Raw genomic sequence first — 15,750 nt, forward strand, 5'->3', positions numbered from 1 at the left:
GGCTTGGCGGAGCCATCTCTTGGGGTGCCTTTGCTCTGATTTCCTGCAACAAGCAGGGATTAGTAGACAGACTACAGACATCTCCTTCCCTCTGATCCAGGGGCTCTGTTGACTGCCATTACCCAGAGTCAGCCGCACCCTGCTACTTTTAGTTCTTTTGCTCTCTGAAGGCCTTCAAGGTGGGGCACGCTTATGCAGATCGCTTGGGAGCTTTTATGTTTTTCTCCTTCATTACTTTTGTGGAGAATTCTGGGGGCTAAAACTTGCTCTTTAGTGAAATCTGGTGTATTCTGGGCCTGTTGCTTCATTGCCAATTTAAGGCAATGGCCCTGCATGTCGTTCCTTACACAGGTCACTAGATGCACTTTCAGAAATGGGGTTTTGCAAGTGCCACAACCATGTGACCACCACCACCTACACACTACACTGTGCCCATCCCCTTATTGGCTGCTGCCAGCCCAAAGGGATGCCAGAATCAGCACAGGCGGCACAACCCCAATCAGACCTTTGCCAGGCAGGGGCAGCTGCCATCTGGATGTGACCCAAAACTACGATGGGGAACTGTTTTGTTCCAGCTGCTGGCAAGGCACACAGAAAGCAGCAGCAAACCAGTGTTGCTTAGAACTGTACAGAAACTCCCAACAGCACAATTTTCATCATGACAGCAGCTTGGGAGAGCACTTCCATAACTTGAAATCACATCCAGGGGTGCAAGAGTGTTGCATAACCTGGTTCCTGACAGTTGCAACTGCGACCCAGGTGCTAGAGGCTTTTGGCACTTGGATGTTCACGCCCCTGGTAATACCAAAAGCAGCTGACACACCCAGGCACGCTGCCAGCATACAAAGATGGAAGGTGGGAGACCGGCTGGCTTCTGGGACATGACTGATTATGAACCCACCTCGCTCTGGGGTGCATCTCTGATGGGCTGCGCAGCGGGAGCTTTTTGTGGGGTCAGATAAATGATGGGAAGTGTGCATCAGAAAATAGTCGCAACTGTGGAAAACAAAGATGGGGATTGCAGGCAGTACCCAGCCACAGCAATCAGGATAGAAAAGATGGCCTTTGCAAGTACATCGACTCTTTGGGAAGAAACAAGTTAATGCCGGGGAAATGGCACAACTGGGTGAGTTTACAGCATGTGGCATAAAGGAATGAGGGCCCCGAGGCAGAGCTGCTGCCTGGATGGAGAGGTGCCAGTTCCACCGCAAAGAGCGCTGACTTGCCCAGAAGCAGGGACAGCTGGCAGGGAGGAGTGCTGCCGTGGCCCTGGCCTCTGGCAGCACCGTCCCTGGCATATCCAACAGCACAGCTGGGCAGCATGGACACACGGCAGCATTGCTGCTGCTGCTGCGACTGTCAGGAGACAAGTCTGCCATGGCACCCACTCTGGCAGCCGCCTCAAGCCTGCGAGTCCAGCTCAGTGAAGGACAGAACGAGCCCCTGCTGAGGAAGAGGCTGCTGTCTGTCCTCAGGTCAGGGACGAGCTCGCAAAAGGAGCTTAGGGGCTTCTTTGCTAACTTGGTGCAAGGAGCCCGGTGCTTGCACAAAGAGGCATGACAGAAAAGGATGCCAAAGTCCGCTTAGCCTTGCTGCCCATGGGTGGTTGCAAGAACAAGTCTGGATGGAGGGGAAAACTCAGAGGAAGGAAAAAGCCCTTGAAGGTCCAGACACAGAGCTGTATCATGTGGGACAGATGCTATATCACAAGATAAGCTTCTGAAAAGGACAGGCCACTGAGAGGGAGAGATGCACAGCTGGCAAAACTCAAGCATCTGCAGAAGTCGGCAAACAGGCTGTGTGTTTAGACTGGGAGAGAGCAGGAATACTAGACAAAGTATCGGAGGGGGGCTGGAGAAAGCACTGCGTTGGAATCGGGGGGCTCTTTTTACCTTTCAAACCTCTCTGGATCGCTGCACTTTTAAACAGACTCAGCCAGTATGTGCTCAGGGCTTTTCTGCTGCAAAGGACTTAAACAGCAATGCTTACACAGGATCCCTGCATGCACAACTTTTAAATGCTCCTGTGAGTCTAAAGAACTCACCCCACAGAGGAGGCTGCCCGCTGCCTCCCATCCCCCTCTCTGGGCAGGCCTCCTTTCAGTCAGCCTCTGCTGGGGCAAATAATTCTGCCAGGCCTTTGCACTGGATGCAAGTAAACAATGGCATTAGTCCTGATATGAGACTGAATGAACTGGCATGAGAAGGGGCAGCCTGCCAGAGGAGTCACTGCTCTGAGCTTCCTCCTTCAACCCTCCAGTTGGGACAGAGGGGATGGCTCCTCTACGGCCAAGTAGTTTTGCTGGGTGCCAAGTGGATGCAGATCTTCAATCACCATTCAGAAAACAAGTATGCCCCAGTGCATGGTAAACAGCACTGACCAAGGAAGTTACACAGGCGGGGTGAGGGTAGCACACAGAGACAAGCTTCTCCAGGTTGTGGAGAAGTGGCCCCGTTCCCCCAAGGGCCCAGAAGACGTTGTTAAGGAGGGACCTCTTTCTAGCAGCTGCTGCAGAGAAGCCAAGCTTGGCTTGAGTGGGCACCTGGCATGCTGTCAGGGGCATCTCCCTCTTGCGGTGCGGCACTGCAGCAGGAAGAGGTGAGACTGCAGCCAGGCAAGCCTTCACCACTGGCCAGGCATCCGTCTGCTCTTCCCACCATCAGCTCAGCTGCTTGAGACAGGTGGAAGGAAACTGCCCACTTGGGGAAAAATCTGAGCCAATGGCAGATTGGCAAGCAAAGGCTTGGGGAGGGGGGCTCAGAAAGAGCCTGATGGCCACGGGCCTTCTTCCAGATGTATGAAGGAGGTGGCTGGCTCCGAAGTTATCAGGGCCTTTTCCCCTCCCAGGAGCTATTTTGTATGCAGAGTCATGTCAGAGGAGTAACGATTTGGGGGCTTCTGGCCCACAAGACAGAGACTGAGGTCTCACAAGCAAGCCTCCATGCTGGGAGGTCTCCAGTAGAAACCAGAAGAGCTGGGAGTGGAATGCAACTGGCAGCCCCACGACTGGGGGGTTGTTCCTCCTGTCTCTCCCCCAAGCTCCCAACCCAGAGGCAAGAGAAGGACCCCAAAACGACTCCCAGATCTGCACAGGGGCTGCCACATGCTGGTTTCATTGTTTACCAGGCCAGCCTTCACCCAGAAGCAAAGGGCCAAACCAGCCATGACAATAAAATGTGTATGTGCATTTCATGTGCAGGTTTCCCCCATCCCCCCAAAGACAAAGAGCACTGGGGGGGGAGGCTGATAACTATTAGGATTGCAACAGTTGAGGGGGGGAGATGCAGCAGTTACCCATCACACCTCTGAAGTTGCTACTTAAGTTGGGAGAAAATCTCCCATTGGCCCCAAAGTAGGGGAAAGCAACGTGCGGGTGAAGGAGAGAAAAGCAAGTAGTGAAACAACTGTAGAAAGGAAATGTTGTTGGGCAACTCCTGTCAGAGTTTCTTGACACAAGCAGACAGTTCATATTGATTCATTAATAATGTGTTGATTCAAATACCTACAAATGAAAAACACCAGCGGAGGAGTTATAGATTCGCTGACTGTCACTTCAAAATGGTTTGTGCAACATATATTATGTCGTGGTGGTCCAGGTGAATTAATGGCTGCAGGCTACTTTTCAAAGGAGGTGTAAAGCGGGAGGAAGCCACTAAGAGCATTAGTAATTCCTACACATTCTTACTTGATCATAGCCAGCAATAACATGCCTGCGGTTTCTACTCGCTGTTGCTCAAATTTTGCAGCAGCATCCCAGACAGAACGATTTAAGGAAGGAGCGGGCACCTGTAGGGGAACTGAAGGCACCAACACCGGCTTGTCAGCAAAATCAACTAAAGCAACTACCTTTCACAAAACCCAGAAGTGCTGGAGTAAGCAAGGAGATGCCCTTTTCATCAGGTGTGTTGGTTTGCTTCAAAATGCTGTTTACTTACAGAATACCCTTTCAGGTGCAAGATTCAAGGCATACAGTACAGTATTACATGAAGAGCTGTCTCAACCCAGGACTGCAATGTACTTTTTGAAGCAGAAGAAGAATGAAAAGAAGTATGCTAATTGGATTCCAAACAGCTTCCAGCCCCTGATCTGAAGGAAGGCAAGGCAAGGCTACATGAAGGAAGAGCCCAAGTCATATCGAAGAGCACTCAAGGAAGACTCCACGTTTGGCAGGCTGTCATGTTCAGGACTATACAAATTCCATGCATCTCTGGATTTACTGCACAAACTTGGAATCTGTATGTTCATAGAGATTTTCACCAACCTTCGATTCCTACTTCATTAAATAAAGTTCTAGTCTTTGTTGTTGCTGAGAAAGTCTCAAACTCATCTCTGTTCTTCGCACACTGCATTTTGTCACACTTTCCATGGCCACAGCACCCCAAATTCAGATACACATCACAATAGCAAAATTTGTTAAAAATGGAAGCAAAGCTAACAAAGATACTTATTTGGCATAATTAATTTTGTTCATCCCATTTATGTGCCCTTGCATGCAGAATAGATGTGGCCCTCTCCCCAATTTCGATATGTGCCAGTAAAGTTGTGTAGAGAAAGTAGAGAGAAGCTTTTCTCCCTCTCTCATAATACTAGGACCCAGCTGGAGGTCATCCAAGGAAGCTGAATGTTGGGAGATTCAGGGCAGACAAAAGAAAGTCCTTCTTCACACAGCACAGAGTTAAACTGTGGAATTTGCTCCCACAGGAGGCAGTGACGCCCACCAACCTGGATGGCTTTAAAGGAGGATTAGACAAATTCTTGGAGGGAAAGGCTATCAGCAGCTACCACCACCACCACCTTCAGGATTACTGGGAATCACAAACAGGGAAAGGGCTGGTGCACACTTGTGACTTGTGGGCTTCCCAGAAAAGGCATCTGTTTGGCCTTCTGTGAGAAACGGGAAGCTGACCTATATAGACCTTTGGTCTGATCCAGCTGCTTCAGGGCTGCTCCTATAGTATGCAACCCGCAAGTGCATATATTTGCATGCAACACTCCGCCCAGGCACAATGATAAAATGGAGGATTGGGAGGAAGCCAGGGACTTCGCCTTGAGCTCTTTAGAGGAAAGGAGGGAAGTAAATGCAACGTATAAAGAAATGTTGCACCGAGTGACATGACATTTATCTGCTATGTTAATTTATTTTATTTATTTATTTAATTTATTTAATTTATATACCGCCCTAAGCCAAAAAGGCTCTCTGGGCGGTGCACATAAGAGATAACCCCAAACATACCCAAACCCCAACAACTCACCTGTACGGAGTTCCTATGCTGAGTCCGTGACTGGGGGCTGGCCACAGGGAACCTCACAGGGTATCTTAACATACAAACATACAAAGTCATTTTAAAGTTGGATCAGAGTCATTCTCAGAGAGGATCATATCCTGGTAACGTTTTCAGTTCTCTCTTTACTTAAGTGCTCTCTGGTTGGGAACAGGAATTAAAATGCAATAAGGGATTTGAAGTAACTGTTGGTGTTTACACTGCTGTACAAAAGCTTGCCAATAAAGTCACTGTTGCAGGCAGATTCATGAGTCAGGCTAATTCTGCATTCTCCTGCGTACATGAAAGCTGCTCAGCTGCCCACTCAGGAGGCAAGAGTTTCTGCTCTGTGCTGCAGACCCACATCCACAGGCAAAGCAGAAAGGCACAGAGACAACATGAGGACCAAACCACAAACCTCCCAGTAGGACTGGAAGTAAAGCAACTGCTACACAAGGCAGAAACGTTCCTCGTGCCCCATCCTCATTTCTCACTGGATCTCTGGGAGCCAGAAAGGGCTGCTGTGGCGGCGGCTGTTCCTCCTCCTCCTCCTCCTGGAGCCAATTAAACTATCAAGGCCCCCTTTGAAACGGTTTCTGAACAGAGAGTGGGCACAGCAGAACGCTCACAGATATTGACAAGTTTCAGAAATCTGGCCCAGATTAATACTGAAGAACAACTGTTTGAGTATACATTTTTCACTCTTGTGTTAGATGGTTTATATAAAAAATTAAAGCTAGTGAAAGTGTCCCACTGGTTTTAGCAAAAATGAACTGCTTCAAGGTTAATTGTTGCAACTATAATTAACCGCCCACTAGTTTGCACTAGGCACCCTAGTACAGATATTACATTTATAGTTTAATGTACTTTATGTAGATAGAACATGTTGTTCCTGCTCAGTCCATAAATAGTCCCAGGTGAGCCTTTTCATACCTCCCACCCTTCCTCTGGAGCTCATTCTTTAAAATGGCACACAGATGAAAAAAAGTGCCTGAACACTCATGCATATACACAGACACCTCAAGAATCTGCTGCCCAAAGGAACTGCTACATGTTGCACTGAACTTAACTAAGAGGGCCCTGGTGCCATCCAGCTTCATACTAACGCATGCACAGATCTGAGGATGGTGTAGTGCAATACAGACCACACAGTGTCTCATAAGTGCCCCTCAAAGTATTACCATCCCCAGAGCAAGGAGGAGGATTCTTAACGGCAACTGTGGCTGAAGAGACCAAATGCAAGTCATCCTCTGTACTCTCAGAACCACTATCTGCTCTGCAGGCAACGCTGGCACAAGGGCAAGAAGCTTGTTCTGTAACAGAAATTGGCTCCCTGCACAGGCACAGCACACTACAAACAGAAGGAACGGTTACAATTTGGATATTACGTATAAAATAAAGACGGCGTTAAAGTGATGAAAAACTTTAAACACATTTCTTCTCAGAAAAAGCTGTGGCCAAATGGCTACTGCCCCTCAATGAAAATCTTGTAGGCCTGCCAAGGACCAGATAAAGTTGCCCCGGGTTGGATCCAGCCCAAGAGATACCAGCTTGGCCATCCTTGATGTTTGATCACTGAGTGGTGTCATGTGCTTATTTTAAAATATGATTATGCTGCTCTTCCAGCACATGTCATCCGCCAGTCAGAAAAATCACTCCAAGGAGAAATCCTAGAGAGCCTTCCCCAGCCTGGGGCCCTCCAGATGCTCTGGCCTACAACTCCCGTCAGCCGGGCATGAGACATCCACACTGGCCTGATGGGATCTGTTGCCCCAGGTTGGGGACGGCTGTCCTAGAGGCAGACAGAAAAAAAGGTGTGATGGCCTTTATCCTCCTCCTCTTCTGTATTCCCAGCCTTCCTCCCAAAGACAGCCAAGGATATAAGCAAAGGATAAAAAAATCTTCAGTTCTAGAGGGAGGTGGTGCCACGGTGAAAAGGCCCCCGTTCTAGCCACAGGTGTCTTTATTGAGGCAGGACCTGGTTTAACAAGCAACGATGGAAGCAGGGATGACTGATGTCTGAGGCATCAGCCTAGTAGAGTGTGTAGAGCTTTGCAGGTCAATTCACTGGGCCAATAAGCTGTGGCTCCACCTCCCTCTGCAACTGAGGGGAGAAGGATGCTCCTGCCTCCTGCTATTTAACAGGAGATGGGCTACAGAATTTTGCACCATCTCCCAAGTTATCATCAAGGGCAGTCCCACTACAACAGTCAAGCACAGCAGTTGCAAGAATGCAGGTCAGAGTGGAGAGGCCCCTGTCATCCAAGAGGAGATGCAGCCTACAAACCACAAAAAGCCAGACAGAATACAGCCAATTCCTGGACATCTTCAAGCTGCCTGTCAGTCTCTGTGTCTTCTGGAGTAAAGCAGGCTCCAGGGAACACCAGGGCTACCAATCCTTATCGATGGGGCAACAGCCCGCTTGGGATTGCCCAAGAACTTTCCCCATGCTCTTGGCGTTATCTTTGCTTTGGTCTTTCTATCTTGTTACAGTTGAGTCAGGTTATAATTAAAAGAAATAATCAGGCTTGTTACTCTGCCATATATGTTTTTATGCTTGGGATCTTGCTGGTTTAATCATGCAAAGACTTTAGGGGTTTTGAAATGTGATGGGTGTTGTATTACCTACGAACTATAACAAGTACATTCATTTACCTACTTATTTTCCACTGCAACTCTGGACTGGCTAGTGAACGTAGAATGGGAGATGACCGGGTGTCAATAAGTTTTAAATCTTTCTATCTCAGTCTTGAACTTGCAGTCCTAACTTAGAATCACGGCTGGTCCACTAACTTTTTGCAAAGTGCGTAATGGGAATTTATGCCAACAATGCAGACAGATATACCAACATATGAGTATTTTGGCCTGTGGTGTGAACACTGTGATTGGCATGAAAGTGACTGGGCACAACCGTCTCCGTTAGCAAGCATTTATGTTTGGGGTCTCCATTCATAGTATAAGCATCACATAAACTACGGCAACAGATGAGGATGATGTTGCCCCACTGCTTTGCCCATGATTGAATGTCTATGCAGGGTTATCTCATGCAGTTCCTGAACCTGCTGTCTGGCACAGAATTCCACATCCTAAAAAAACCTGAGCTTTCCTTTAAAGGTTTCCGCCTACATGTTTCACTCTGCCTGACCCCTCCCATTTCATTATCCCTTTCCTTGGTTTCCCCTAAAATTCAACCCGGAAACCTGAATCATGGAGCACTGCAAAAAAAAAAAAAAGGAATATAAGTAACAGGAGAGGAAAAACTTTTAGGAGCAGGGCCAACTACAGGATGGCCAAATTCAACATGTGTAGGAGTGGACAACCTCTCAGAAAGTCTAACTCTCGGCATGTTTAATTTCGGGACAGAGAGTTCCTCAACAATAAAGGATTTGTCAAAGATATGTTGAAGGGAAGAATCAAAATCCCTTCAGGAAACTGGAGGTTATTGTGACGCTCCTGTAATAGTGCCTCAGCATGTATCACCGACGAGCAACAGTTCAGCATATAGTTAAATATTCTGGCTATGTATTCATGTAAGACTCTGTTCTCCAAATATTTCAGTGTGGCTTTCAATAAATTAATAACAGTGACATAAAGTGCTTCCAAATTAGACATTAACTAGGTGGAAGAGCTACACTTCATTCACTTACTTTTTAACTGATTTTTGTTGTTGTTGTTGTTGTTATGTGCCTTCAAGTCGATTATGACTTATGGCGACCCTATGAATCAGCGACCTCCAAGAGCATCTGTCGTGAACCACCCTGTTCAGATCTTGTATGGCTGCCTTTATGGAATCAATCCATCTCTTGTTTGGCCTTCCTCTTTTTCTACTCCCGTCTGTTTTTCCCAGCATTATTGTCTTTTCTAGTGAATCATGTTTTCTCATGATGTGTCCAAAGTATGATAACCTCAGTTTCATCATTTTACCTTCTAGTGACAGTTCTCATTTAATTTATTCTAACACCCAATTATTTGTCTTTTTCGCAGTCCATGGTATGCGCAAAGCTCTCCTCCAACACCACATTTCAAATGAGTTGATTTTTCTCTTATCCGCCTTTTTCACTGTCCAACTTTCACATCCATACATAGAGATCGGGAATACCATGGTCTGAATGATCCAGACTTTGGTGTTCAGTGATACTGATTTTTACATAACCTTAAATTATGCAAAACCTTTTTTTCTCAAAGCAAACTGACATACTTGAGCAATTGTGCTTAAACCAGGGGTTGACAGCCTGTTGCCCATGGGTGCCATGGTGCCTGTGAGAGCCTCCAGTAGCGCCCCCATCAGGAAGCCCAGAACCTGAGCTTTCTTTCTTTTCTTTAGAGTAAGTCTCTAGCCCTCCTAGAAAGAAGGCTATGGAGCAAAATGTGCAGGTACCGTTCTAAGCACTTTCTGTGAAATGGGTCAGCCTGGCTGCTCCTGCCTGTCAGTGTTATAAGCCAATGAGTGAAGTTAGAGCTGTGATTGATAAGTGAGTTGTTTGGACATCAGTCAATTAGAATCCCGGGGTCTTAAAGAGCTGCTTGTTTAGCCCTCCCTTCTAGTACACTTTTCTTGCTTCTGTCTTTTCCCCCTAGTCCTTAGTTTGCTCTTCTTTTTTCCCTAGCAATCAGGATACATCTTTCCTATGCTGGGTTTGCCTGAGATCAGGTAGCTCCTAGGAGTTGTTTTCTGCAAATACTACTACACAATAAGTGTGGGTGAAAATTAAAGAATCACCTCTCCCCAAAAGGCAAATGTGAAAACTTTGCAAAGAGGCTTAGGCATGCCTCCTGCTTTGCAGGAGCTAAAGACCAGAGACTAGTTAAGAATTCACAGTCTAGTTAAAGTATAGTGCAATGATATACACGTCTACTCAGAAGTAAGTATCTTTGTATGTAAGGGGCTTACTTCCAGGTAAGTGGATACATAATGGCGGCCTAGGCTTTGGTTTACTGTTGGCACTGGGGAAAAACAGGGTTGTTGTGCCTTTAACCACTGTATTGCAGGCAGAAATTCAAGAGGTCAAGCCTTTTCTAGTATGGAATTAGGGAAAAATAAAAGCACTTTAGTGAAAATTTTAAAATTGATCAGAGACATTTGGCTTGTTCAGGTGCATCACCCACATGGCTATGTTATGCTTACAAGATATGGGCAGAATGAAGCAGAATGTGTTTAACATAGAAAAAGTGTTTAACCCATCAGTGTGGAAAGCAAACTGCAATTCTGTCTGTACCTTGTAGCTGAAAAGCAATGACTGGGTACTAGAAGGCACCACTCCAGAAGCTGAAAAGGAAGTGATAGAATGCAAGTGAAAGCACTGCCCAAATGAGAAGAAAAAAGAGGGTCCTGATGACAGGACTTGATGCTGCAAGCAGATAAAGAATTCTGAGGTGCTCTTTGCTATAAAGGCATAAAAGCAAATGTTTCGTTAAATACATGAGGAAAAGGGAGGCAGCCAGGGAAGTGATGGTGAAGGTGTGAAGGATTGCTAAAGGAGAAGAGAGGTTGCAGAGGGAAGCTAAATGTACTCTTTGCCTCAGTCTTCATTATACAAAATGCGGGAGAGAGAAGCATCTGAACCAGCCTCGAGTAATAGGCAGAGCGTTGCCTCTAGGCAACAAGGAATTCCATTCTGGCAAGTGAGCGGGCTGGTGGGAAAGGAAGAGATCACTCCGTTGCTTGGTTTCTGTTTTAGCCACAGAGGAAAAGGGAGTTCCTTCCTTCAAGGCCAAAACACAACAGGATGCTACTGCCGGTGGTGCTGGAGGCAGCGGCGGCAGAGCAGATCCCAGCCTGCTTAGCTTCTGTGCCAGCTCGGAGAAAAAGAAGTCCATTCCTTTGTGGCTAGCATCAAAAGCAAAGGGGTTGGCAGAGGAGCAGCAGAGAGATCCCTCATCCCTCCACTAGCCCTCTGACCAGCCTGCTAAGAAGGTTCTGGGGCTAGCATGGAAATGCAGGCTGCCAGTCTCTCAGTGACCACATTCTTCCAAGCTACACAGCAAGTGGATTGGACTGTGAAAGACCAACCCAAATGGTGTTTGCATTTTGACAAATTTGTAGGGCAGCAGAATATCTCAGAGAGGAGGTCAGGTCTCCTGCTCCTCTGGTGCATTCACTATAGCTGCCCAATTTCCCTGCTTTTAAAAGTTTGATAGAAATATCTGTGGGCTATAGGTACATTCTTAAACCTGCAAGGCTTTTTGCCTATTAGTGAATTTCTCTGCTTTTTAATCATGGAGGCAAGAAATGGGATCCTGTGCAAGTTTGCTGAGAATGGATTGATCATTTGCATGCTTATTGAGCAGTGGGATTTACTCCCCTGCAATCATGCTTAGGATACGTAAAACTGACCATGGGGGGGGGAGAGGGGAGAGTAGAGGGAAGGAGGAAGGGGGGAGAAGGGAGCAGAAGGAGGGGGAAGGGAAAAGAGAGGATTGGAAGGAGAGGGGTGAAGGAAGGGGGATGGAAGGGGCAAGAGGGAGGGGATAGGGAGGAGGAGGAGGAGGGGAGGGCAGGTTTGATCATTTGCATGCTTTTTGAGTTCAGTGGGATTTACTCTTGTGCAATCCTGCTTAGGATATATAGAACTGACCTGGGAGAGAGGAGGGGCAGGGAAGGGGAGGTAGAAAGGAGGAGGGAGAGGGGAGAAGATTGGGTAGGTGGGCGCTGGGCAGAGGTGAAGCCCCTTTCTTTTGCAAAAGGAAAACATTGTGAACAGTATCATAGTTTTTCAGGATTTCCCCCACCTTTTTATTCTACAGCAGGCACATGTAGTCTCCCACCCAAATTTAAACCAAAGCTGTCCTTGGGCACATCCACACCAGGCCTTTATTTCACTTTAGACAGTCATGGCTTCTCCCAAAGAATCCTGGGAAGTGTAGTTAGTGAAGGGTGCTGAGAGTCGCTAGGAGACGCCCTGTTCCCCTCACAGACCTTCAATCAGAGCAGCTGACTGTTAAACCACTCTGGCCACTGGAGCTCTCTCAGTGGAACAGGAGTCTCCCCTCAGCAGCCTTCACAAACTGCACTCCCAGGATTCTCTGGGGAAAGCCATGACTGTCTCATGTGAAATCAAAGTCTGGTGTGGGTGTGTCCCCCTGATTAGGCAAACCAAGCAGCTGTTGAGTCTGGCTTTTAGAACTCTGACAGTTGGTTCTTCCACAGCATGCCGGACGTTGTCATTGGCTTCAAGCCAAAATTTATTAAATTAATTAAAAATCAGCCAGACATTTTTTAAACTTTTAAACTGCAGAAAATGAAGGTCAGAGTATGGGGCAAGGTCAGTAATAGGATTGCAGTACTCTGTGAACATGGGTGATTTTTAATTAATTTCAACAGAGTATGAGAAGTCTGACAGAAAAAAGTCCAAAAGGAGTCTGGTTTCTCTCTCTCTTTTTACACTTTGAACTCTCAATTCTCTCTGACTGTTTTGTGTATCACCACGAAGATGTAGAGGGTTGTTCTGAGTTCAGGACTATAAGTTTTGTAAGGTTTTGTTTTGAAATGAGCTTATGGGAAGCATCAGAATGGCATGGGGGGTATTTTCAATTTAACATTGCGGAATGTGAAAAATCCATTCTGGCTATAGTATACAGCCGCTCTTGTCGCTGTATAACAAGTTCCCTTCCACAAGATGCAGTGATGGCCACTAGCTTAGACGGCTTTTTAAAAAGGGTTAGATGTTCCCTCTGTGAGTTTGTCTAACAGCAACTAGGAACTATCACAGACAAATACAACCTCCAAGTCCAGAGGCAGCCTACCTTTGAACAGTAGATGGGGTGGTGGTGCAGCGGGGGCTTACAACAAGACAGGGCTTGGGAGACGCCATCCGATCCCATTTGTGGACTCCCTTTTACGGAATTTGCCTGGAAACAGAAGGGTGGGGTGATGGCCCACCCTTCCCCAACCTGGTGCCCTCTGCCTGTTTTGGACTACAACTCCCATCAGCCCCAGCCAGGGCAGATGCAAGATGCTGGCGCTGAGGAGAGATGTAAGCCAAAACATTTGGAAGGCACCAGATGGGGGATGGCTGCCACGTCAGACATGGCTCCATCTAACCCTCCGCACAGAGAGGCAACAGCTCTCCGGGGCTGAACGTGAGGCCGCCCGGGCCACTGAGCCACGACTTTTCCCCGCGACACAGCGCGACCCCCTGAAAGCTCTGCGCTAGAATACAAATCCCAGCCCGTGGAAGCGACGCGGTCTCTCCTTGCGGGGCACGACAGCCAGTCCAGGCAGCTCACTTTGCACATGCCCAGAAGCAACCAAATGCAGATGCAAGGGCCATAGCAAGGCACATTCCGATTCCTATTACAGACCGAAACTTGAATCCAACCGTTTCTCGGGCTCAGGAACTCTCCGAGCGCTCGGGGCACTGCAGCAAAGCGCACGAAGCGGAGACACCAGCCGGGACCGGGCGCCGGGGCTATCCCGCCGTGGGCACAAGCCAGCTGGGAAGAGAAGCGGAGCGGTGGGCAAAGGCAACAGCGGCGCCTCCAAGCCCGGACCTCCCTGCGCCGAAAGAGCTGCCGGCTCGGCCTTCCTCCGGCCAAAGCAGAGCGGAGCCGCGCGCTGTTCCGGGCGCCTCGCGGGCTCCCGAGTTGACTGCTCCGGCGGCAGCGGAACTGCGCCTCCCGGAGCGGGGAGCCGCGCCCGCCGCGCCAGGCGGGACCCTCCGACGGAAAGCGCCTCGGCGAGCCCGGCAGCTCCTTCGCCAGGGCAGGGGTCTGGCCGGGGGGGAGGGCGGGAGGAGCGAGCGGCACCCCCGCGAGACCAGCCCTGGCCGGGGCCTTTTCCCATCGCAGACAAGCCCCCGGCCGCGGCCCGAGCTCGGCGCGTCCCAGCGCTGCGGCCCGCTGGAGCTCAGCTGCTGGTGCTGGCGCTGCTGGCCGAGGGGGCGAGAAGGGAACTCCTCGCAGGGACAAAGGCGGCGGGCGCCCTGCCCCCGCGCCGGGAAGAGGGATGCCGCCGCCGCGCCGTCCGGCTCCTTACCTTTGCCTCCGGGTGGCGGCCGCCGCGGGCATCATGCTGGGCGGTGCGGGGATTCACCGAGGCCGCCTGGAGCCGCCGCCGCCGCAGCAGCGAGACGGCGCGGAGGGAAGCACCTGGCCCGGCACGGGCTCCGCTCCGCCCCACCAGGCAGCAGCAGCCTCGCCGCGGCTGTCCTCCTCCAGGGCTCGTCGCCGTTGCCTCGGCGGCCGCTCCGCTCTCCCATCCTCCGCGCTGCCGCCAAGCCCGCCCCCTTAGCGGGAGGTGGGAAGGCGGCGGCGGCAGGCCGGGGCTTCTCGTCAACCGGGAGGGGGCGCGCGCGCGGAGGAAACTGCGGCCTGGGGAGGCGGGGGGCGTCGACCCGCTGACTTTGCGTCGGCGGGTCTCCGGAAGGCGCTTTTTTGGGGGGGGATATCCGGCAGGGGCTGTTTCCACGCCGAAGCCTCCAGCTGGAGCGGCTGAGACCGGCTGGGCGCCGCCGCTTCCTCGCGCTCTCTCATCCCGGGCGCCGCCCCGGCACCTTCCAGGATCTCTGCCCCGCAGGCATTCCTGGGTGTCTTTCCTTGGGCGGCACACAGGGTGGGGCGGCAGCGGCAGACCTAGTTGCCTTTGGGCTCCTGGTGCGGGCCCCTGGGCTTCTGCCATGCGCCTCAAGCACCCCTCGCTGGGGGGAGGGGCGTAAAGAAGCACGAAATCCGCGGGCGCGGAGGCTCTGCAGCGCACCTCTCAAAGGACTCCACTAAAAAAAAGGGAAGGCCTGGCCCTCTGACCCCTTCCGGGCAGAACTTCTCCCATCTTCGCGTCTGACATCGCTACAAGCCTTGTTAAAACTCTCCACGCTTTTGCAACTGCTTCCAGGCGCCCCGCCTATTGAGCGTCCATCCCGACTTCTTGGCCGGGAGATTAGATGATGTTGACCTCCGTTCTGGTTTCTTTTTTTTTCTGGGGAGGTTAGATGACCTTGCATTAAAGCAAACGTTAGCCCGTGTTTTCCAGTACGGTTTCCTCTCGTTGCAGCAAGCCTGGTGTTTTGAGGGAAGAGGGTTTGTTGCATAAGAATTCCCAATCCGCTGTAATTGTGAGACCTCAGTTTGCCGGAAAGTGATTGATCCCACCCAAATATAGCAAGAGTCTGGACATACCCTTTGTCACATTGTTCAGTGATACATTCTGGCAAATGAGCTGGAACACATCAAGCCCACTTCCCCAAGTGCTTGCACCTTTTACCATAAGGAGGGCAGCAGGGGAGATGCACCAGTCAGGATGTATGCTCAACAAACAGCCAGCCTGGAAGCACCCATCCTTGATTGGGAGGTCCTTGGCAACAAAATAGGCTTCCCCCAAAGATCAGCCTTTTTGTTGCAATGTTTGCATGTTAAGATTCTCCAAGATTTCCATCTATCAGCCGTAGCTGGTCTTGCTGCCAGGAGGTTATTAATTCTTTGTGTCTCAGCTTTTTGGATGCTTCCTCAAGCAGGGTGAGCACTAGGGACTTAATTTAGGAGTGCAAGAGATTTC

General features: G+C 49.7%; 1 protein-coding gene across 7 annotated transcripts in view; it reads right to left on the minus strand.

Annotated features, from left to right (window-relative positions):
- Positions 1-15,163, minus strand: part of ST3GAL2 (ST3 beta-galactoside alpha-2,3-sialyltransferase 2) — an 80,414-nt gene extending 65,251 nt beyond the window's left edge. For 2 of the 7 annotated variants that reach the window (XR_009758876.1, XM_061594622.1), the window contains exon 1: positions 14,236-14,631. The gene's annotated coding sequence lies outside the window, so the exon portion shown is untranslated. Of the gene's footprint in view, positions 1-5,252; positions 5,317-13,004; positions 13,157-13,562; positions 13,695-14,235; positions 14,632-14,955 lie in introns of those variants that run through there. The other 5 variants (XM_061594624.1, XM_061594625.1, XM_061594623.1 and 2 more) reach the window with 5 other exon arrangements.
- Positions 15,164-15,750: the final 587 nt, after the last annotated feature.

The sequence above is a fragment of the Rhineura floridana genome, chromosome 13 (genome assembly GCF_030035675.1).
Source record: "Rhineura floridana isolate rRhiFlo1 chromosome 13, rRhiFlo1.hap2, whole genome shotgun sequence".
Taxonomy (NCBI): Eukaryota; Metazoa; Chordata; class Lepidosauria; order Squamata; family Rhineuridae; genus Rhineura; species Rhineura floridana.